This window comes from Mytilus galloprovincialis, chromosome 7 (assembly GCF_965363235.1).
Source record: "Mytilus galloprovincialis chromosome 7, xbMytGall1.hap1.1, whole genome shotgun sequence".
In the NCBI taxonomy this organism is placed as follows: Eukaryota; Metazoa; Mollusca; class Bivalvia; order Mytilida; family Mytilidae; genus Mytilus; species Mytilus galloprovincialis.
Genome location: NC_134844.1, coordinates 72,137,153 through 72,162,638, shown reverse-complemented (window position 1 = coordinate 72,162,638; position 25,486 = coordinate 72,137,153). Strand labels below are relative to the sequence as shown.

The following is a 25,486-nucleotide window of genomic DNA, read 5'->3' as shown; positions in this document are numbered from 1 at the left end:
TCAGACATGTACTATGCTTGATAGATGGAAAAGAAAATTATAGTTAATAGATAGTTCATATTAAATTATACTTCATTTTCAATTTTATAGCCGGTTACTAAAAATGTGTCTGTGTATCTTATATAGATATCATGTCGTTAAAGTCACCCCGAAATATAGACTGGCCAATACTGTGATTTGCAATATTTGCAATTAATTGTTTTACTGATTTATAAAAAGTGTTTCTTATTTCTCAATTATAAGGTCCATCTAGGTTCACTAATGTATATATATTGTCATCTATTTCTATATTAACTAATTTGAATCTACCTTCCGAATCCTTATATTGGTCAATAATCTTGAAGTTTAATCTGTTTTATCCCTATAGCAGCCCCTCTTGCATTACTTTGGTTCTAAGGTTTGAGTAAAATGAGTTTCTTGTAGGAATACTATATCACATTTTTGTTGATATGCCCATTCAATAATTATGTTTATTTTTCAGTTTTTGTAAAACGTTTGGTATTTACAGTGCAAACATGAATACAGTTTTTGCTTGTCATATTGTATTTATATTAGGAAGGTAAGTTAGATAATTACAGAGTTATGCTGTGTTTGTTAAACTTGTAAATCCGCATAAACTTAGATTGAAGATTTTATCTTTATTCTTTCTTTGTATTTTTTTTTATATGGTATTTTTATCAATATTAAATTCTTTCTATATGTACAACTATAATTATCTTGATTATAAATATGTAAACATAACACAATATTACAATTATTCACCTCACTATATAGGTCATGATTTGGGTCAACAATGTGACTTGAAATACAGACTCCTTTGTGTCCCAAAAAATTATTTTGGACTCATTAAGTTTCTAAACATACATAATAAACAAACAATAGCAAAATATATATAGAGACCGTTGATAGAAAAAAAAATTATGACTTTAAACTAAATACAAAGTTAACAATATTTTTTTAATGTTCATATAAAATTTAGTCCTGGTATCTTTGATGAGTTTATTTACATGTAACATAAAAATACATACTGGACTACTATTTAGATAAAATTTACAGAGCCAAAGTTGTATAGTATTACTGGCTGTTTGATAAGCAAAGTTAAACACTAGTATGTTTGTGATAAAAGTTTGTATTGTATGACTTATCAAAGTTTTTGTGTGAATTATAGTAATCGAACTTTGTTTTGATTTTTGAAGGTGGGCTTTATCCTTTTGAGGTTTGGTGTATGAATTCACAGGTTATAATCTAATATCCGCTTTAATCAAACATATTGAAGGATTTATTACAATTATGCAGGAACGTTTAAGAAGAGCTTTTTGAAAACAAAAATGTTAAGAAAATGTACGTATGTGGCTATGCAACAAGTGACAAAAAAATACACAAAGAATCTTAATAAAAGCAAATCTGAAGATTTTGAGATTGTGCATATACTTCTTACTACTGGATATGAAAATATGTACATAGTTTCCAAAGGGAGGACACTTGTCGCTGTTGTTATGTGGACTGACAATTAAGTGATATAAAATTAAAAGACTTATAGTTAAATGGTCAGCTAATTTTTGAAATGTGGATAAATGATACATGTACTAATAATAAAACATTGATCTATTACATCATTATATTCATATTGTTGTGTTTTCGATTCTTATACATACACAGGTAAAATTTTCTTCTGTTTTCGTGGTTCAGCTACGGGATTGATAATAGATTGCGACTGTTCGTTGACATCTTTACATCCATATATAGTGGTTTCGATTATTTGGTATTTCAGTATACATGAAAGAAACACTATAGGTCAGTCAAACACATTTTTTTAAAAATGATGTGCCAGAAACTGGCCAGATAATTTCTATAACGAGTTTGAGTCTTCATTTTTCTAATGACTGACACATTTTCCGTTTTCTCATTTAAACGTGTGTATACATATATTGTCTAAATGGAAACAAATATTAAAGATAAACAGCCTTGAAATTGATATTTGAATGCAGCGATGAAGCATAGTCGTGATGTCGTGATCTTCAGATGCACAAGTTATACAACAGTTTTAAACAGAGCTTAAAGTGCTATCAATGTTGATCTTAACTTTTCGATAACAAACGTTTTGTATAGTGAAACGATTTGTAGATAAGAGGTATTGTTTGTTGAAATATTTCAAGACTGCAGTTTTATTGTATGTCTAAAGATATCTATGTCAGCGTAGTATTTGATCTTACAGTTACGTTAATAAGCTATTCAACATAGGTTTGAAGATTGTTATTTCTTCAAATAGTATTCGAACATTGAAAACAAATGAGGACACATTATATGTCTCTATTTAACAAATAATTCGATTATGTTCACATACATAACTAATGTTCAATTGCATTTCTATAAATAACTTAAACATTGCATGATAAAAAGAACAGAGAAAAGAATTAATATTAATGTTCTTTGTTGTTAGGCTTTGACCTATAGAGACACGATTTTTTCTATTATTTTGATTATACATCCTTGACAAACATTGCTATTGTCATAAGATAAAGACTATTTGAAAACTGGTTTTTCGCAAATTGTTTCCCTACTTGAGAAAGAATAACTGGAAACTTATTTTCCTAGTTGAATAAAGTAGAGAATGATGGATGTTGGAGTTTGGTTCAGCATTTGTTTCCTATTTTATCATATGACAGTTGCAGAATGCACATGTAAGTTATTATAAAAAATTGTGAATATAGATAAGATAAAAAATACAGTAAAATTAATTTCCAAAGTAAAGTTTTTGTTGCGAATAAAGATCTCAGACTTTTAAAATATATCACTATGTAAAATACATGATTAGCCAACCATCTCATTCCTGATGATTGGCGTACAATTGATATGGTGTAATTTTCCTCATGACTCTGTCGAATATAACTGCATACATTGTTAAATTTGAAATGTTTTCGAGGAAATGTGTTTTGGCAAAATTCTTTATTTCAGTATATTAAAAAAAAACAAAAAACAACACAATAAATCAGTAAGATATTGTTTGCTGACAATGATGTGCTTATAGACTGCCCTGATAACTTCTATAAAGAGTTATAAATATAAGATGTGATATGAGTGTATTTGATACAACTCTATCTTCATCCTAGAGACATGTGTTATGTAAACAATTAGAGGTAAATTACGGTCTTCGACAGGGAGCTTTGGCAAACAGCGAACAACAAGCTATAAAGACAAATGAAAGAGCTACAAATGACTAGTGTAAAACATTTATAAAAAATAAATATTTATAAGTTTCGATTAGTGTAAATTCCTTATAAATGTACACATTTAATCCCACTCTCAAATTATCGGAATAATATGATGATGCATGCAATGTTTGCCACGTGACGTTATTTCTCTTGTTTTGTGTAATGTTCGAAATCCAAAATCTATGACATGGAAACTGAATACCAGTTTATAATTTTTTAAGCATTATAAAGTAGACAAGTTTCGGATAATAATTATCGCATATGCTTGGGAGTTATGAAATCGGACACGTTTGGGCGATATCAACTTTTAAAGACGCGTTTGGGAAAAACGGACACGTTTACGGGAATCGGACACGTGTGTGGGGGAGAGACACTTCTGGGAACATTACATAAATATATCTCAAATCGTTTATAGATTAAACTACAAAATTATTTTTTTTTCATGCATCCGATTTCATCTTGAGGGATGCACACGCCTGATGAAGCTAGTTTGTTTAGCAAAATATTGCGTACTTATATTTAAAATCTAATAGAACTTTTGAATGTATTAATTAGCGTGTTTAAGTAATATTCTTAAACATTTATATATATGTATATATGTATATGTAATGTTAGTTCGATTTATATCAATTTAGTTTATGGCTACTCGTATATGAAACGACATTAGGTGTACCGTGAACTGTAGTGCTGTGGTATAAAATCATGAAAATCTTGTTTAAAATTGTACACAAATATCAATAGATAATTGTATGAATATATTTTCAATTACTTGTCAAGCGTTTGTATATTATATGTCGTCAAATGTTCATGTCTGTACATTTTAATAACAAATTCTGAATATTCGTATTTTTACTTTCGTTTTTTTCTGTGATACTATGTTATTTGCCAAACAAAAAATAGATATCAAAGTTGAATATAACTTTAGAAGATACTATTGAATCATTTGACATAATGCATGTAATGTTGTTGTGCCCATGATCAATCATTATCATGTATGAAGATTACGTTAAACTCCAAGCCACCATGTTCTGCATCTTGTTTTTTGAATTAACAATGTAATTTGGATAATCGTTTGAAAAATGTTGTTTTCAGCTGTTCTAGGAAAACTTCTGTTTGCAAGTAGAGAATTAATAATGGAACTGGATGTTGATTCAAAAAATATTTCGGTACTTGTTAATTATGCAGGATGTTGTGCGAATTCTTTAGACTACGATTACAAACACAAATACATATATTTTACAAGAAATGATTATTCAATGACGATTATGCGGTAAGTCTACTTGTGTACAATGATTGAATACCTAACAAAGTAATCAATAACTTAATAATTTTAATTTCATTTTTCTCATGACGCCTTGAATTATCGAAATGTCAAAAAAGAAAATTAAAAGAAAAAAAAGAGACGCGCATGGGTGCTGTTTGAATATAAAAAAGAGCAACCATGCTCAAATTAACTCAAACGATCAATATAAAGGAAGGCTAAAGAAAAGTCCACTTTGCTCTTCTAAAATGAGACAATTTCAGTATTTCTGACATGAAAAATTAATATGATTATAACAAAAACATTATGATCTTTAAGATGACAATGAATGAATAATAGTATTGAACAATATTACATCATAATACAATCCAGTTAACTGCTTATCACAGTACTACATAATACAACATAACATAGTAACGGTTAGTCATTATCGTCAATGATTTAAAAAATGTGTTAAATTTGAGCACCACACTATTGTAAATGCAGACAAACCAACTAAAATTTGATTTACATATTGCCAGAGCATTATAAAGTTGATGAATATTAAACAAAATGGCTCATTACAATTTAAGATACATTTTGCTCGAAAACTGTTGGTTATGTTTGAGTTAAAATTTCGCAGAGGGTTAATAGTTATTAAAGCTACCAGGCTTATATGTCGTGAATTTGTGATAAGACCTTAATCGTGAGGTATGATATTATTAAACACTTGAACTATAAAAATCAACATCGTAAATGCATAACAGTAAATTTCATCTTCTTTTCTAGATTTACATATCCCTCACAGAACATATCATTACAAACTTTTGTGAATTCGTCGTCCTTTCCAGGAGGTGTAGCCGTTGATTCCGCAAATTATCATGTCTACTGGGTCCATGATAATGGTGATACACTTTCAAGATGCAATTTAGACGGAACGAACGTAGTTGTATTAAATAGTTCAAGTCATACTTTCTCGATACGACTAGATGTTCAAAACAGGTATCAATTATGCATATAGTTTTAACATTGTCTCTTGTAAATATCTGTTATTGATGGTATCATATCAACGCTCACTGAATGCGAATTGCAAACATGACGGATGCAACCAAGTGGGAAAACATTGCTTTCCCTTTTTAACCGCAAAAAAAAAATCAATCCGTTCAATTGCTGGGTTGCATTTGTTTAATGTGTAGCTTTTAACGTATTATATTTTGCTTTCTCTGCAAATTGTACTTTGTGTTAACCTATTTACTTTGATTTGTTTTCAGATTTTTTACCGAAATTTTAGAAAGGTTTTTGTTAAGGAGATACTATAAAAATAGAATAGGGATACATCAATATGCATTGTATGATAAGAACTACATATTTCGTTTATTTGACACTTTTCAATCATTCGAAATTTGACTGTAAATTTGCACTGTGAGAAGTATGCAGTACTTTTTTCATAAAAAACACCATGTATTTCGTATTCGATTTAAGGCTTATATATATCATATTACCAATTCCACAAGAAAAAATCACCACTCACCTATTAATGAATAATAATCAAAACATGCAATACTGTAATGGAAACTTTTAATCGTTTCATCTGTTTGCAAAACTATACACTAATTGTAAAATAAGTATCATAAATCAATATTATAACAGTTTCGATGTTGAAGGCCACAACTTGCATATCACGTTATTCAACACAATTCATATAACATGTTAATTATTTATCTACAATCACCTTCTTAATTGTTTTTACGGAGGACCGTGTTTTGTCTACAGTTCATCTGTATACTTTAAACAATATTATTGTATTTTCAAATTTGAGTGCATCCTATGTTAGAATAATGTACATGTATTGTAATTAACAATTAATTAGGTCTTTCCACTTTTCTGTGGAAAGACCTATTGTTTTTCTTCTGATTATTTTTTTTTCTTCCGCCAAATTTTGTTCTTACGATAAACATTTGTTTCGCAATATGTCGCTTAGATATTTGGTATATGATATCGAACAGTTTATGCGCTTTTGAAATTTACACTGCGTAACCGAATACTTTTCTTTGTAGGAGTTATCTCCCCAAACACTGTTTTCCTTGTGTCCACAACTCCTTCGCAACCGTAAAAGATTACGACGAATTTATATCCTTCGCATTATTTGTCCAATTTCGACCGAAGCAATATGAACACTCCATATGAGAGTTATTTCCCTTTTTGTATTTGAAATTTTGAAATGTATTTTAAACTGGAACACCATAAGTGATAGAGACCTAGGATCTTTTGATATGAGGTCCTTGGTCCAAAAAAATGAAAATTAGGTCAAGGTCAAAGGTCAAGGTCATATTCTAATTTTTGAATTTGTCTTATTTTCACTCATTTTCATTAACCTTATAAGATATCGACAAATTATTTTGTATAAATTGTTAGTTGCAACATGTGGTAACTAAATAATTTTAGTTGAAAGGGTGCGTAAACAATGATTGGGAGTTTTAGCCCCTATCATATCTTAAAGTGATATAACTTATTATCCATACATATTAGAGACTAGGGTCTTTTGATTTGAAATCCTCAGTTTGTGATCTTGAAATTGAGGTCAAGGTCATATGTTAATTGACGTTCTAGATTTTGACCTTACTTTAAATTCATATCTATACATCATAAAGCCATATGAACTGACATTTTAGACTGATTTTTTTATATTTTAATATCAAAATAGATATTAACTGGTGGAAAGACCTTCAATTTTTTTTTCTTCCACCTAATTTTGTTGTGGCGATAAATATTTGTTTCCTAATATGTCGCTTAGATATTTGGAATATGATATCGAACAGTTTATGCGCTTTTGAAATTTACCCCGCATAACCGAATACTTTTCCTTGTAGGAGTTATCTCCCCAAACACTGTTTTTCTTGTGTCCACTACTTCTTCCCAACCGTAAAAAATTACGACAAATTTATTTTATAAAATTGCACATTATATCCTTCGCATGATTTGTCCAATTTTGACCGAAGCAATATGAACGCTCCATATGAGAGTTATTTCCCCTTTTGTATTTGAAATTTTGAAATGTATTTTAAACAGGAAAACCATAAGTGATAGAGACCTAGGGTCTTTTGATTTGAGGTCCTTGGTCCAAAAAAATGAAAATGAGGTCAAGGTCAAAGGTCAAGGTCATATTCTTATATTTGAATTTGGCTTATTTTCACTTATTCCTAAAGACTACAGGATATCGACAAATTATTTTTACTATATTGTAAGTTGCGACATGTCGTAACAAGTACATTTTGATTGCAAGGGTACGTTGAACTAAAAAGGGAGTTTTATCCCCTCTTGTATTTAAAAATATGCGTTTGGTGATATAACTCATTAACAAAATATAATTAAGACCTATGGTGTTTTGATTTGAGGTCGTTGGTTCATGACATTGAAATTGATCTCAAGGTCATAGCTTAATTTGACATTCTAGATTTTGACCTTTGCTTTGACCTCGTATGTATACATGATAAAGCCATGATACTTTTGCCAAAAGGTATCAAACCATTTAACCTTGAAAAAAAAACCTTTTGTAAACCGGAAGTAGCTATTTATTGTACCCTATTAAAATAAAAGTATATAAACCTGATCTTTTTGGAATCAGTGTCAAGTAAATAATCAAATATTATCGGAAGTAAAATTTTTCAAACCGGAAGTAACAAATTATCTCCCTTATTTAAAAAATATGGTATAAAAATAGAAACCATATATATTTTGGAATCAGCGTACAATAAACTATCATTTGACGATTGAAATGACATTTTAAACTTAATTTTACAACTTTCGTAATAAAATACATTTTTTTTTGGTGGAAAGTCCTTCAATTGTTCTCTGAACAATTGGTTTTTAATTTTACTTATGTTTGTTAAATGAAATTGTAGAGCCTTATCAGATTTTTGTCTTTTGATTTTTAGTCACGGTTATGACATAAATGAGTTTATAAATAAGTTTTTGAACAGTACTCTGTTATAAGAAAACATAGGTTCGTTAACATAAAAAACCCGAACACCGAATGCACCAAATGATGGATTCTTTACTTCTGAACATGTTTTTCTAGCTAAGCTGATATATATTAAAACAAACATTCGCTAATCAAGTTAGTACAAACAGAGCACTGCTATGGGTGGCTTTTGTTGATATTTATATGCCGCTGAAAACATACAGTGTAATCTGCCCAAAAACAAAAACTAACAAAAAATGATAGATTTCACGTATATTTATTGATGTTGAGTCACTCAGGAGTATGTTGGAAACAAAACAAGGTACTCTTACATACTAAATGGAACGCACTGGAAATAATCCGAAATAAACACTGTATGTATACAAGTTGCATGGTCACTCCCTGAATTGGTTCATAGAACACACATGTATATGTGTCTCGACTTGAAGTACTAGAACCATTAGAATAGTCGCCTGACCAATTATTTCTTGTCCATTTCTTAAAATTTTATCGAGTTTGGATTTGCTACGTGAAAACTGCATGCATATCAGGAGACATGTACCCTTTCGATACAATTAATTTTATAGATTTTAAACTTTTTTGTGGATTTTTTTCGATTTCTGACTGAAATCTGTTCTGTGTTTGTTTAATAAAATACAACACGAACATGTATTCGAATTGTGTTTGCATATACCTCGGATGTTCAAATAATATATCCGTTATAGTGTATTGTTTGAACATTTGTTAGGACATTGGTTGCAATGAATTACTTTGATTACCCAGTGAAATAAAAAACGATAATTTAACATGTGAAGTAGACGTGGTTATTCAACTTATATGACGTCATACAACAATAAGCGTTGCTACTTTGATTTCATAAAAAGCCAATTGTCAATGTAATAAAAAATATAACTAATACAAAAAAAAAAATATATCGAAAAACATACAATTCGTGCGACCGAACAACTGATATTTATGCACTATACGCATTCGTGAATTGATGTGTTGTTTTGTAATACGTTGAATATTATACAATTACTGTCTTTTGATGCGGTAAATGTGTTGTTGTATTGAGTACTAGGACCAATGGCCGAAATGAAAATCAGTTTTTTAAAAGTCAATTAAACTACATATTAACCTAAACAAAAGACAGTAATTTGTGCATTCCATATTCCGAGAGAATAGTATGTAATGGAAAATATTTACTAAAACCAATTGCACATCAAAGATTTTTTTGTATCACAATGAAACACGCAAAAGCACGCGACGTTTTGCGCTGTGAATACACTTTTTCTGCAGGTGAATATGCTTATTTATTCAGAATCACATTCATATAGAATACCTACTAATGTTTTAGCAATATGGAATAATTATCTCTATTTGAATTATTCGATTAGTTTATCTATAAGTATTACAGTAATTCCTGAAATTTTGATATATAAGTAATTAAATACTACACACTTTGCAGAGATGATTTGGAGGAATACAATTAGCAAATTCACAAGTTCATCTTTCTTTCATATCGGAATGTGTATATTTTTTCTATAAGTACCAAATTACGCTACATATAATCAAACGTCTGCTCTATGATCAGGTTGTTGTCTCTTTGACATATTCCTCATTTCCATTCTCAATTTTATTATAACACTCACATCAATGGTAAACCATTTTATGGATCTCAAGTATCTTTTAGATGGATGTATATAGGTTACCAATATACAGGGATATCCAAGTCAAGATTCGATTTGACTGACATAAGTATGATCGTAAACTTCACATCTAACGCCGTAGCATTTGTAAGCTGTATGGATATAGGTATGTGTCATAAATAAGTGTCGTGTATACAAATTGGTGTTCAATTACAATATTATTTAAATATTGCCCTGTCTGTGTAACACCTTGAGTGTATCAATGAATGTAAGTGCATGTCTGTAGGTATTATTGTAAGATATAATATGATGAATAATTTTTTGTTGGTTGATGTTACCTCAGCTTGTTTTATCCAAAAAGCTAAGCAATTTGCGATGTGTTATGAAGACACCATTCTTAAACTATTTTCACCTTTTTTAATCTCATACATCAAACCAACCTTATTTCATTATTGATTATATTTAAAAAATAAAACCCCTGGTCAATAAAAAATAAAAAAAAAAAAAAAATGTGTTTTTTTACCATACTTTTTTTTTATAATTTGTTTGTCTTTTTTCTGTTATCGTAACAATGTTATTTCAAACAGGAACGCTGTTGATTTATGAGCTTTCTAACAAAGATGTGATCCGCTCAATTTAGTGTGGATAGTTTACATCAAATAAGCCTTAAAATGTGTGTGGAAATTGATACTCAGCAAAATTCAAGCTAAACGGTATATGCATCTGACTTTCATCGATTTATTTCAAAACAAAAATTGCAAGGATTATTGCTTTTTTTTCTGTTTCGTCAGTTTATTAAGCATTTGAGTCTCTACAACAATATGTAATGGATGTATTGTTGTTTACACTCCTGGCATGTTATGGTTATAGCTAGCCGTTTCATTGGCATCATTTTGAAGACACAGCCTTAATCTTTAATAGCAGATGTATGTTAACATCAGTTTAATCCTCTATATTTAGCTGTTTATTGATTTCAACTGTATAATCTACCCTTAGTTTCAATTGAAATATCAAACATACCGAATACCGAAAGATTAAACAAATGGCAAACTCACCATCATATCAAGCAAATGAAAAACAGCTGTCATATTCCTGACTTGGTACAATATATTCCTTGTTAGTAAAAACCTCTATTTATATAATAATGTTGTGTTTAACTTTGACTATGCGAAAATAGTAGCCAGGATGAAAGACAATAGTGCACGACCCGAAGGGGAGTGCACTATTGTCTCAAACCCTGGCGACTGTTTTCCATAGCCAATGTTAAGAACCCAACATTTATATCATTATTATACTGACTGTGTACTATTTTGAATAGTGACAGTAGTGTATTTCAATGTAAAAAAAGCCCTTTATGTTACTCTGCATATACATATACAAAATTAGATCAATGTCAGGAAAATATAAACGTTTTCGTATGAGGCTGAGAAATTGGGAAGAGCGAGGTTCCACCGAACCCTAGCCCAGTTTTGCGCCGAGTACAAAAAAGGTTTACACACACAGATATTGACCTAATATTGTTTTTATACTGCAACTTAAATTAATAAAATAATAACTTTTTTTAATCGTACTACAAATGTCAAACTTATTTTCATCCCTTAATGGACCTCTGCTTGTGGAGAAAGTGTTCCATGAAGAATTTGACATATACAAAATATAGCTATGTTATAATATTTAGGAAATAAACACACAACTACATTGTAGTTGCAAAATAAATACATTTATATCTATGTATTAACTTTTAGTTGCAGCATCAAAACAATATGAGGTCAATATAATAAAAATATAAACTTTTTTGTATTCGGCGAAAAACTGTGGAAGGGGCTCGGTATAACCTTGCCCTTACCCAGTTTCTCACCCTCATATAAAAAAGGCTATATTTCTCTGACATTGACCTTATGTTGTATATGTATATATGCTGTCTTATAGAGACTTGATTTTGTCTTCTTGGCTACTAGAAAGATTTAACAAAGGAATTCATTCAATAGTATGTTTTTGAGTCGAAATGATTGATTTTAACTATGTATCTGAATATAACTGTTTTTGCAGACTACAGTTTAGTCATCAAGCGACGTTAATAAGTGGTTCGTGAAATCATCATTTCAAGCGCATATATGATGAGGCTCAACCCACTTGTCAGTCAAAGCATTTACGCACCGCCTTTGCTTGTGAAATCAAACAATGATTGACGTGAAAATAATTAGTCTATAACAAAAGCAATGCATATTTTTTCCCATAGTGCAGTTAACGCTATATAGTTCTTTTAAAAACTATGCAAAATAGAGCAATTTTACTATAGAAGAACTTTCTTACAGGAAGTATAATAAATAGGAAATCATGTTGGGATCTACAAACTTGTCAATTTAATTCAACTAATACATATCTACTCAAAATACGGTTACGACTGGAATGATTCTACATACAAACAGAGAAATCGCTGTAAGAAACTTATGTCATCTCTTTTATCGCAATACAAATTATTCTCATTGTTAATTTCTAATGGTAAATAAAAACATGTTATCGATACGTGTCTTTTCCTGTTTTTAAATAATATAATTGAAAACAGACAAATGTTGGAGCTAGCCATTTCAGTTATTACATATATCGAATGAAACATCAACGGTTGTCATGATTATACATTAAAAAAAGACAATCCTGTTTGTTCATATTTTCGAACTTAACGTCAAATCAGAGGTATAAGTATAAAAGTCAGACTGATGAAACCTTTCTTTACAGTTTTTAAGAATCCAAATATGGAAGGTTTTTAAATTGTCGTCGAATTTAAAAAATGATATGTATGTTTATACTAGCTGCTTTCTTCATAAATTTTCGTTTGTTAAGTTGATTTCTTGAAAGATGTTCAACTTTTCTCGCTATGTACAATTAAGCTTCATTCACAATAAAAATACATCTAATAATCAATTTATTATTCCGAATTTTTGCAAAATGTAACTATAGTGAATCTAATAGTAGATTATTGAATTGAAGACTATATACCTATATATATACACTTATGTGCAGCATAGGTGACTTTATGGTACAATGAAAGACTAAATCTAAATTGTATTCAGTCTTGTGTTATCATGTTTTGTAAATTTTAGAAATATGTAGAAAATAGTTACGGTTGGTACATATGTGATTATCTAACTTGAAATTCATGGAATTTTGCAATTGATAAGGGGGCGCTACTTCAAGCACATGTTTCATTATCCATCCTCTTTTCCAAATAGCTGCCAAAGGAAGAACACACAGAAATTTCGTGATTCAATTTTTATAAAATATTTTAATTTTTTGAGATGACCAAATATTACTCAGAGGAAGTTGATAGAAGCCAGCTTGCCAGGACCGTTATCTTAAAATTTCCAATTTGCATTTAGCTATATGAGACAGTAAAATCACAAAAATATATTAGGAAATACAGTTATTTGTGAAACAATTTATGTAAATTGTTTTTTTTTTTTTTATCATATGTTGGTTTGCATTAAAGAGATACACTGTTCATGCTGTATCTGTCTGTAAATTGTGTCTTTTTATCAATTTTTGACATGTGTCAAGAAGATGCATTGATAGGACACAGTGTCTGTTAATCGTGTATTTTTGGTATATTTTTGTTTTGTATCGAGTAGATACGTTGAGAGGACACAATGTCTGTAAATTGTGTCTTTTTAGGATATTTAGTTTGTATCGAGTAGATACATTGATAGAACACAGTGTCTGTAAATTGTGTCTTTCTAGGATAATTAAGTTTATATCACGTAGATATGTTGTTAGGACACAGTGTCTGTAAATTGGGTCTTTTTAAGTATACGTTGTTAGGACACAGTGTCTGTAAGTTGTGTCTTTTTCGTATACGTTGATAGAACACAGTGTCTGTAAATTGTGTCTTTTTAGTATAAGTTGATAGGACACAATGTCTGTAAATTGTGTCTTTTCAGTACACGTTGATAGGACACAGTGGCTGTAAATATTGTCTGTTTAGTATAAGTTGATAGGATACAATGTCTGTAAATTGTGTCTTTTTAGTACACGTTGATAGGACACAGTGTCTATAAATTGTGCTTTTTTAGTATATTTTGTTTTGTATCGAGTAGATACGTTGATAGGACACAATATCTGTAAATGGTGTCTTTTTTAGGATAATTTAGTTTGTATCAAGTAGATACATTGATAGGACAGAGTGTCTGTAAATTGTGTCTTTTTAGGATAATTTAGTTTGTATCAAGTGATACATTGATTGAACAGAGTGTCTGTAAATTGTGTCTTTTTAGGATAATTTAGTTTGTATCAAGTGATACATTGATAAGACACAATGTCTGTAAATGGTGTCTTTTTAGGATAATTTAGTTTGTATCAAGTAGATACATTGATAATACACAATGTTTGTAAATGGTGTCTTTTTAGGATAATTTAGTTTGTATCAAGTAGATATGTTGATAGGACACAGTATCTGTAAATTGTGTTTTTTTAGTATATTTTGTTTTGTATCGAGTAGATACTTTGATAGGACACAATATCTGTAAATGGTGTCTTTTTTAGGATAATTTAGTTTGTATCAAGTAGATACATTGATAGGACAGAGTGTCTGTAAATTGTGTCTTTTTAGGATAATTTAGTTTCTATCAAGTAGATACATTGATAGGACACAATGTCTGTAAATGGTGTCTTTTTAGGATAATTTAGTTTGTATCAAGTAGATACATTGATAGGACACAATGTCTGTAAATGGTGTCTTTTTAGGATAATTTCGTTTGTATAAAGTAGATATGTTAATAGGACACAGTTTCTGTAAATTGTGCCTTTTAGTATACGTTGATAGGACACAGTGTCTGTAAATTGTGTCTTTTTAGTATGCGTTGATAGGACACAGTGTCTGTAAATTGTGTCTTTTAAGGATAATTTAGTTTGTATCGAGTAGATATGTTCATAGGACACAGTGTCTGTAAATTGTGTCTTTTTAGTATACTTTGATAGGACACAGTGTCTGTAAATTGTGTTTTTTAGTATACGTTGTTAGGACACAGTGTCTGTAAATTGTGTCTTTTTAGTATATTTAATCGTATCAAGTAGAAAAATTGATAGAACACAGTGGCTATAAATTGTGTCTTTTTAGTATACGTTGATAGGACAGTGTCTGTAAATTGTGTCTTTTTAGTATACGTTGATAGGACACAGTGTCTGTAAATTGTTTCTTTTTAGTACACATTGATGGGACAGTGTCTGTAAATTGTGTCTTTTTAGTATATTTTGATTCGTATTGAGTAGATACATCGGTAGGACACAGTGTTTGTAAATTGTGTCTTTTTAGTATATTTAGTTTACATAAAGTAGATCGATAGGACACAATGTCTGTAAATTGTTCCTTTTTAGTATTTTTGATTTGTATCAAGTATATTTTTTAGGATAGGACTTTCGAGGGACTCAATGTCTGTATATAGATCGTACGTTTTATCATTTGCATAAGTAGGATGATAGATGATGCAGGTTTACATTAGGGCAGCGTTTTCAGCTCCATAAGAGCTTCATACGTCATGGCGGTATCTGCTCCCAAAAGTTGAAATGTTACACTATTATTAACAAATTTATAGTCAAGGGGAGATAACTCTAAATTGATTGACTTTTCAAAAAATTCAATTTCAATAATTGATGACATTTGTCTTTTCATTTATTACATAATATGCTCATTGGTTCAGACTGTCATGACTGTAATGATAGTATTGTATATTTAAATTCATAATTTGTACTTATAATTGTAGTGTATGCAAATTTTATACATGTATGTTTTGATATGATTGATTTTGAAACATAAACTGTCACATCTATGGCCTGCATCATCATAATATGTGTTAGTTGTTATTTTGACTTTAGCGGACAATAAATATTGTTAATTTATGAATACATTATATTTTTACATGTTTTTACACATGTAACATGTTTATCAACTATTTAAATATTTTTAGACGTGACTGAACAAAGAGTGTATTGGATGAATTACTATGGTGATTTAAAATCAGTTAATGTGGATGGTTCTGATATTAAAACAATCGTTTCAACAAATTTTCCTTCTTATGACTACCGTGCTATAGGTGTATCGGGTGATTACATTTACTATGCTGATAATAACAAGCAGTTAATTATGATGAATAAATCTCAAGGATCCACACCGACTGTTCTATTTACGGCAGACCATAGGATTGATAGTATATATGTGTTTGAATCACCAGGTATTTAATGACCACACAATACGACTTACAATTGTAATCAATATCAGAAGTTGAAAAATGCATGCCTTTATAATCAACACTAATTGATTGTGTCACATTTGTAAAATAAAACAACCATATCAACGAGAACAATAAATGACAATGCAAACAAAAACTTGTAGTCCGAGATAGACATGCAAAACTAAAAATTAACAAAAAGAAAAGAAAAAAAAGATAAATGTTCAAATAACAGTCTTACAAAATTAGGTGCATGTGTATAAACATAGAACTACAGTGTTGAAGTCTGTAGTTAAACATTCTAATATTTCAGTTCCGGGAAGTGTAATATTTTGGATAAATGGCAATAGTAGCCACAAAAAAAAAAACAAAGAAATTTAAACAATTGCACCAATCGCAATTTTGTTTTTATTTATCAGTGTATAAATTAGTTAATATAGGATGATACACAATTATCAAACTTATGTATGTGTTTTGATTAAGATTTAATGTGCGTTGTACTAATAGCTTTATCTTTCCTATATTAATGTTTAACTTGAGGATTGCTTGCTGCTTTGTTATTATACTCCATATGTTCACAAGATTTTAATTATTTTTACAGTATGGGATTTTGTATTTTACTTTACCTTCCTTAGCTATTGGAATGATGACGATTTCATATTTTGCAACATCTTACACCATTGAAATTATGTATTCGTATCAAAGCACTTACCTAATATCTTTTAATAGATATAGGAAGATGTGGTATGAGTGCCAATGAGACAACTCTCCATTCAAGTAACAATTTATAAAAGTTAAACCATTCAAACGGAAAACCCAACGGTCTTATTTATTTAAAACGGAGAAACGAAAAATACGTATGAACTACATAAACAGACGACAACTACTGTACATCAAATTCCTGAGGTAACTTTATGTTAATATATTTTTTCACAGTTTGACTTCCTTATATTAGATAAATTTAATATAAATTCGAAACAAATACAACAGTATTGTGGTCGTGTTTTGATATAAGGCACCACCTTTTTGATAACGATCAGGCATCATTAAAACAGTAGAGTAAGTTAAGTTACAGGTGGTCTCAATGAAAGTCAACTACATAAGTGTTTACTTCTACATTCGGTAAGTATTTTTATATTTCTCTTTATATAAGTAATCTCAACTATCACTTTTTATGACTAAAATATTAATTCTGTTGTAAAATCAAATTTCAGTTAGTAAAATATGTTTATTTTGCTTTACATCTGCTTAACATATTTTATATATTGTTGTTTTTGATGCATTTTCCGTCAAAAATTCAAGGAAAAGATACATGTAGCGCTGCCTAAAACAAATAAAAATTCAATTAACATAAGTACGTAAATACACTAAAGACTCATAACCAAAATACATAGGATTGGTAGGAAGATGAAAACTGAAAATGAGCAAATTACGACCTCTGATACGAACCAGAATGTGATGTTATATTCGATGTTAACAGCATCCAATCTACTTTAGAAAACACTACTTCATTATTTATATGATGATTTAATTGATACATTGATGTTTTCATATAGCGTATAGAATGAATTAGTCTCAAAAGATATATCTTTCGATATGACAAATGAAATGACGCATAAACAATTTATATATGGAATATTGAAATTGCGCATGTGAAACTTGAAACAACGGAAAATAATCACAAGATTTAATGAAGAGACATGAACAAATAGATGCATTTATCATAGTAGAATTTTACAGGAGCCGATAATTTTTTGCAGTTATTCGAGTTTCCGACACATCCGAGTTTGGCACAACGAGGTTCAACTATGCATATTCGAACAAACAAGGCTCTATAAAAGACTCGTAACCAGTAACCCGGAATAGTTACAATGAAATGCCAGTCATCCGGAATAATTTCCATAGAATTCGAGTCATCCGGAATAGTTACAATGAAATTCGATTCATCCGGAATAGGTACAATGAAATTCGAGTCATCCGGAATAGTTACAATTTAATTCAAATGCGCTTCCCTTAAAAAAATATGTAATAATCACCAATATAACATACTCTAATACTGTTCGTGATATTTATAAAGATAATAATATATTCAATCGTTTCGTATTCGATCAAGATAAGCCATCGCCCAATTTACAGTAACCAATAACAATATGTCCTTTTTGTACATTTCAATAAAATACACTACAGCTGTGAACATATCACAACAGCCATTGGTAGTTATAATGTATACTCTGATTGACAGCTTGCGATATGGTTTTGTCAGTTGGCAGGTTCAGTATAACTAGGTCAAGTACGTATCAATTCTTTTAGTTAACGATAATTTTATTTGATCTGTGCTTTTGTGTTGTAATAGAGCGTTATCAAAGACTTGATGGGATTAACTGTCTTTAAATACTAATGTTAATAGTAGTATGTTTGATAATGTTATGTTTAAGTATTCAAAATTAGAATTTAATGCATTTCGTCATTTCATAAAAAAATGATGCTCTTATTGACATTTACAATGATATCGTAGTTTAAATTTTCAACATAAAGTTATTTCGTTTGATATTTGATCGACAACATTTTACCTTTAATTATTTATTGGTATTCGATGTATTTGACGTTACAACTTAATAAGCTATAATATCACCATAAAAACATGTAAGGTCGAAATGAGCATCTGGACCGAGAATGTAGTCCATTTAACGTATTCTTCTGTTGCACTTTGTGTAAGTTTGAGATCACGTGGTACAGCATATTTGAATAATTATTGTTATAATTCGAACATTTACAGGCTACTGCACTCCCAGAATTACATTCAAAGAATTAAATAAACAATATCTGTTTATAATAGAATAATGGCAATCTTTCATAAAAGGTTTGAAAATGGACGTTTTGTTAACCGAGTTTATATTTATTTTGACAACATAATAAGTTTAACTAGCTGAGCTCAATCTTGAAACCTTTCCGGATCGCAAGAGATCCTCAAAATATGTTTGTAGTGTTTGTGATGACAGTATAAAAGTGGTCTGTCTTTAATTGCAATGTATGTACCAGCCTTTCATCGATCAATGAGTTTAAAAATGTCTATTTGATATCTTCCGCCTCGTTCTTTTACAATTAAATAAGAGAATATTTCAACGATGATTGTATTGTGATTTGTCGTAAATATTGTACCTTTTACCTTTCTTTTCAGCGATATGCACAACAAAAAGATTTAATTGAAGTGTGAGGCTAGCTGTTAACATCAACATGTCGTGAAAAAAGACAAACAAACCACTTTGCATAATCAAATGTAAGTACGCGAGCCATGGGAGAGAGGAGTATGACTATTAACTAATGTTTTGTCAAGTCTTGGAATAATTACGAGGAATCCCAAACCTTTAGGAGTTGCGTCCAAGCTGGGGTAATTTGCATTAAGTGTATTAAAAAAACAATTTCGAACCAATTCGTTCTGTTAAAATTTCTTTGTTATTGTGAGGTTCCTGTCCAAACCGAATTTTGTATGAAACTGTAACCTGTCTAAACCAAACATATTCTTCAGTCCACGTATATCAAACCTAATGCTTGTAAATCTGATTAAACCGAACCTCTGCTAAAACCGAACAAAATCTTTACTCTAGTCAAGGATTTGTTTAAACAGGTTTCACTGTATTTGAAGAAGTTTGTACCACTCTATAATTATAAGATGAATAAGAAGAAGATAAGAAGGCATCGTCTTAGTGATCAGACGCTTGTGGTAGTATTTTTTTCTAAATAGCTTAATTTTTCATTTTCAGATACAAAAACCCTTGTAAATAATAATGCAGCTAAGGTGATCCGTAGAGAATGCATGATGCATAACATCTTTGATTCGTAGATACAGAGACAAACCAACAAATAAATAAAACATTTGCCTTAAATTAGTAGCCTAAACTCAGAAGTGGAGCAAACACTTAGATTACGAATTTCAGAGTGGCACAGTGCAATGTTTTTGTGTTTCCTTTGATATGCGGTGATGTTCTTTGCATCCGGAACAAAGCCCTTCGTCACATTCAAAACACCAGATTATGGATGGTTCGATACTACTACGGAGATCGCATTATGGATTATGAAAAAAGAAATTTTACTTAACATGTCCCCAAAATATAAGTTTCTTCATCATCAACTGTTTTCTTCTTTCTAAGTTGAATTCTTACGTTTCAAATTAGGTATTAAAACAAAACATCTAGGAAGTGTGTGACTAAAGATAAATGGATTAACTTCTGATATTTTCAAAACTAGAGACACCCATGAAACAGACACGCTCAACTGACAAATATGTCATTTTCATGTAGTTATTCTCAATATCACCTGCATGTAACTGTTTTGTTTGCTAACCTTTACATAATCTCATTGATTGTAATGTTTTCAATTTTATTGTTTCCTCGATAGTTTGTAAGGAAATTAGCCAAAAACACACAAAAAAAGTAACAATAGTTTCTCAATTTGCAGAAACATTGAGTAAAGATACCTTTTATTTAGATGAACATTTAAAGCAATTATTAGTTTTAACCTACTTCTTCTTTTTGTTAAGGGACATGTAGATGAAAACTGCGAAACAAAAAGAATTTGAGAAGCAACAACCCCAAAAACAGATTGTTTGATATTTCAATATTTAAAAATGTAAACATATCTCACTATATTAATTATTTAAATAATTTTCAATTCTAAACCCTAATTTTTTTATCTTCCAAAATAACTTATACAAACTTAGAAAATTAGATACATCATGGGCAATACCGCCAATAGAGTTTAACACAATTAAAATAAAAATCTCATTATAGTTGGTTTTGTTTTTTGGCTAAATTCTACCATAAAATATTAAAATAAACTACAATAACAACAAAAATATCCATGATAACTTTGAAAAAGATATCAAAGATCTTTTTTGCAATTTGCACTTTTATTCTTAGGCTAGCTCTTATAGTTTTCCATTTAATGTTGTTCCCCACACCAGATTTATCATTTTAATATAACGATTATGTTCCTCTTATATGAAATATAAACCTTTTTTGGTAGGTATCAAGAGTTCAGATAATTGTTGAGGTGGATAATTGTCACAATGGTCACTTCACTGAATATTTCACAGTTTCACGTTTATATGATGCACAAGTACAATGGACAAAACATGTTCAATAACTTGTACCAGGCGGAAAAGAACGTACAATCGTGTAGCCTTTAAAAAGTATTCTTTTTTATCTGATCATCGAAATTGGAGGTAATGTTTTATATGGTTTAGTTAAAACATAGGACTAACAACAATATTGATTATGAGATTCCAAGGCGCTATATAAATATACAGGTTTTTATTCCAATATTTCCAACTCGTAGTAGCCCACAATGAATTGTAGTTCATTGAGTTGATAAGACACTTTTCAAGGCCATGTTTACAATTTATTAGGGACGTAACTATGAAAATACCTACTGACGTCAGGAAATGAGTGATCCTGACCTGTTTAAATGCTGACGACGAACGGTTCAACATACTATATGAACAATTCAATTTAAATACCTATTGTAAAGTAATCAAACACTTTAGTTTTCAATATGAAATTTAAAGCATACATTTATTTAAATGTAATAATACAAGCAATATTTATAACGCTTTTTATATTGTTTTGTCATAGCGTTTACGGCAGCTCTTTAAACATGTTAAGGTTTATGCCCCCTTAGCCATGTGAATTACGAAATTTTAAAACTGCAATAGTTTCAAAACTGCTTAAATAATGAATAATAGAGATTGACCATTTTGGACATATACCAATGTTAAACTTCGTACAAAGCATTATTACGTACTTATCCATTGCATTTATTAGGGAAAATGGTATTTTGTGGCAAATAAAACCATGATTCTTGAAGAAAATCTACAGACTTTAATACAGAGATTGTTATTATAAAGTTATAAATATAGATTGCTCACTTACTTTTCAATAATGTGCCAGCGTTTAGTGTTTACAAAAGATCTATCAACCTTAAAACTTAAAAAAAAAATTGCTGAGTCACTAAAGTCGAAGTCACCCGAGCAGGTGTACTTGTTTTGGTCCACATTTATAGTTGTTTTAACTAATAGCAAAATTCATAAATGTATTTTTTTTATGAAATCATTGCATGCAATAATCCTCTAGCTATAAATCACCGAATTGCAAATTATGAGAGTACTGGGGAAACGCCTGTGGATTTTCTATAAAAATTCCATATGTTTATCATTTAATCAACACAAAGGTACATACTGTAGATTCATTATTATTCGTTGGATACCAATTTTTTGTGGGTTTCGTGGGCACAAGTGTACTACGCATTCAAATGTTCAACGAATAGCATTTTTTCAAAAAGGTTTTGAATACAGATTTGGCAAAACCACAGTATCAAATATCTATATATATGCAAGTTTTAAGCAATCTCCGAAGTTAAAATAAGTAATTTGTATCTGATCAAAATCGAAAAGAAACAATTTATTATTTAAGAAAGGCGGACTGGAAAAATTTACTCTATGAAACTTACAATTTGACATGTCATGTCATGTTTACTCGTCAAAGCATAACGAAGAACAGATGTATATCTTAATCTTATTGTACAGGCTTCTTCAAAAATTCGTAATTCTATTTAGCTGTTTTAGTGTATTGTCCTAAATACATTTTTGTCATTCGTAGTCAATCTGTGGTTTACATGTCAAAATGTACTATTATAATATTTATTTATGTATTTCTCTGTATTGTGAGTTCTTGCATTTATTTGTACTATATCCCTGTCATGTAATCTTGTCATTTAGCGGTATGATTAACATTGCTAAAAAGCGCGAGGTTTGGCTAGCCACACAACCAAGTTCACATCACCATGTTTTCTTAAAATGTCCTGTACCAAGTCAGTAATTACAAATATGGTAATTGTTATCCAATAGTTCGTGTATATGTATATTGCATTTTCCTTGTTTTTGTTGCACTTTAATGTTATGTTGCTTCGCTGTTTCTCTCTTATAGGTAATGTGTTTCCCTCGGTTTGAGTTTGTTACCCGGATTTATTTTCTCTCAATCGATTTATGATTTATTTTTGACTGCGGTATACTACTGTTGTCCTTATTTAATAAATAAAATCACCGGTACATTAAACTATATCAATTTTAAATTACGATGGGCAGATGTCGACAAATAGTTAAGGAATAGATATTGAATTAAAAAAGCCTTTCAACGACCTTGGACTGCACTTCAAATTTTGCTAAAACAATCAATTGTATTGTACTTTCTTCTTATCAATTATACGATATCCTGTCTATGTTACGTCTCTATATATTTTTGTGAGGAAAACTGGTAAAGCTGCAAGGAGCAATTCCAATATTTTCACACCCCATTGATCTGACACCCCGTTAGCCAGACAGCGGAATATTTATAAAATTGTAAATTTTTATATTAGACAGCTAAATAAAAGCTTCGTCCAATAATAAATGGAGGACCTGGTCCTTTTTTTGTATCTTTATTATCAGATTATGCACATAAAAAGCGCTCGGAAAACATGTAAGCCTATGATATATGTTTATATCATTTTATGCAGATTAGGCAATTACAACTGGGATATACCCTCGTTACCCTTGTCGGTATATCTATTGTTCTCGTTGTCATCTTCAACTTTTACGGTAAGGTGTTGTACATTAGGTGTTAATTAATTGTTTTACATTAACCTGGCATTCATTTTTTAAAACATCTTAATCATACATTGTTGTAAATGTTGGTTGTAAATTTTTTAACTTAATCTTAAATTATAGATTTCGATGATACTCCTTGAAATGGTTAGGGAATTTTTTTTTTCTAGAGGCGATGTTTAACTACCAACTTATTACCGTTATCTTATTTCCTTTAGTCAGGTTGTAGCGAGGACCCAAAAACATATTGTTATTGATGACATTATTTATAAGTTAAATGTCTAACTACGATAATATAAAACTATTTGAAAAGAATATTTAAAAACTGTCAAAAAGAGTGTCCTTTCACTTATCTTGTAAATTAAAAAAAAAAAAAAAAAATGGGAATAAAACTACCGAAGTCCAGATATATGGGATCAGTTTAAGTCCATAAAACAGTAAAACGATCAAATGGTCCAATTTATCAAACATATGAGCGAATGGAAACAACTGTCATTGTTTTGGTAGAGGTAAAAAAAAAATAGAAGGTTAATTGTGCTTAAATTATAACATAAATATATACACCTACCACTTGTATAACAGTTGTTTATGTGTTACCAATTCTCAGTTGAGAACAGCAGAAGGGATGTGATGTGAAAATAAAATCCACGACTAATCTATATTCACAAAATTTCAAATAAAAAAATATTGAAATATGATTGCAATTTGACGAACATGTAAAATGCAGAAGTCGAGAAAATTATGTTTTATTAATGGAATTGAATGACTGATTTCTTTCGAATTTCAAATGCACATACTTTATAATCATCAATACAAAAAAATAATATTATATCAAAAATTTAATGGGAATTCCTTTTTAATTTAAAACCAAGGAAAACACCAGTTTGCTTGAATTATAAGTTGTCTAGCAGTTGAGCAATACAAATGAAATTCATTTTCATGTCCAAAAACTTCCATTATATTTGTAGTTGTGGCTTTTAATTAGTAGTAATTAGACTGTTTATCTAGTTAAAAAATATACTATGACTCGTTTCGTAAGGTTTTGCTAAAAAAAAAGGTATACGACGGTGCAAAAACCTAAATCACTCCTTTGTTGGTCCATATTATCTTTATTTCTTTATTAAGTATATCAAATGTTAATTTTTAAAATAAATTCATATAAATTAAACTACAAAGTTAATGATTTGTTTCAAACAATATTAACAACGCAAATATTGTGTATACTAAGGGCTGGTACTATGTATTTACAGAAAATGTCCTGTCCAAACACTTTAAATACTTCAAAGTGGTATAGAATGTCGTCGAATATATTTGTTATATTAATCTGAGCGTAATAATGTGTACACAGACATGCAATCATGGATACATGTATTTATTATATCGAACAAGTAAGAACTGCGGTAACCTTCAAATATTAATTGTTCGTTTTATGTAAGAGTAAATGTATAAAATAAATTATTAATATTGTGTATAATAATAATAAAAGTTGCATACACTTGATGTAAGTTATATGCAATTGTGTTTCAAATACTTTAATTTGTATCGCCTATGGTGTGACTAAAGTGTATCA

At 29.8% G+C, this 25,486-nt stretch overlaps 1 long non-coding RNA gene across 1 annotated transcript; it reads left to right on the top strand.

Annotated features, from left to right (window-relative positions):
- The first annotated feature begins 2,547 nt into the window (after positions 1-2,547).
- On the top strand, positions 2,548-25,422 carry LOC143083612 (uncharacterized). Its single transcript, XR_012980806.1, has 6 exons — positions 2,548-2,681; positions 4,305-4,482; positions 5,242-5,454; positions 10,107-10,228; positions 16,020-19,557; positions 20,042-25,422. It is a non-coding gene; the product is annotated as an uncharacterized LOC143083612 (long non-coding RNA).
- The last annotated feature ends 64 nt before the right edge of the window (positions 25,423-25,486 follow it).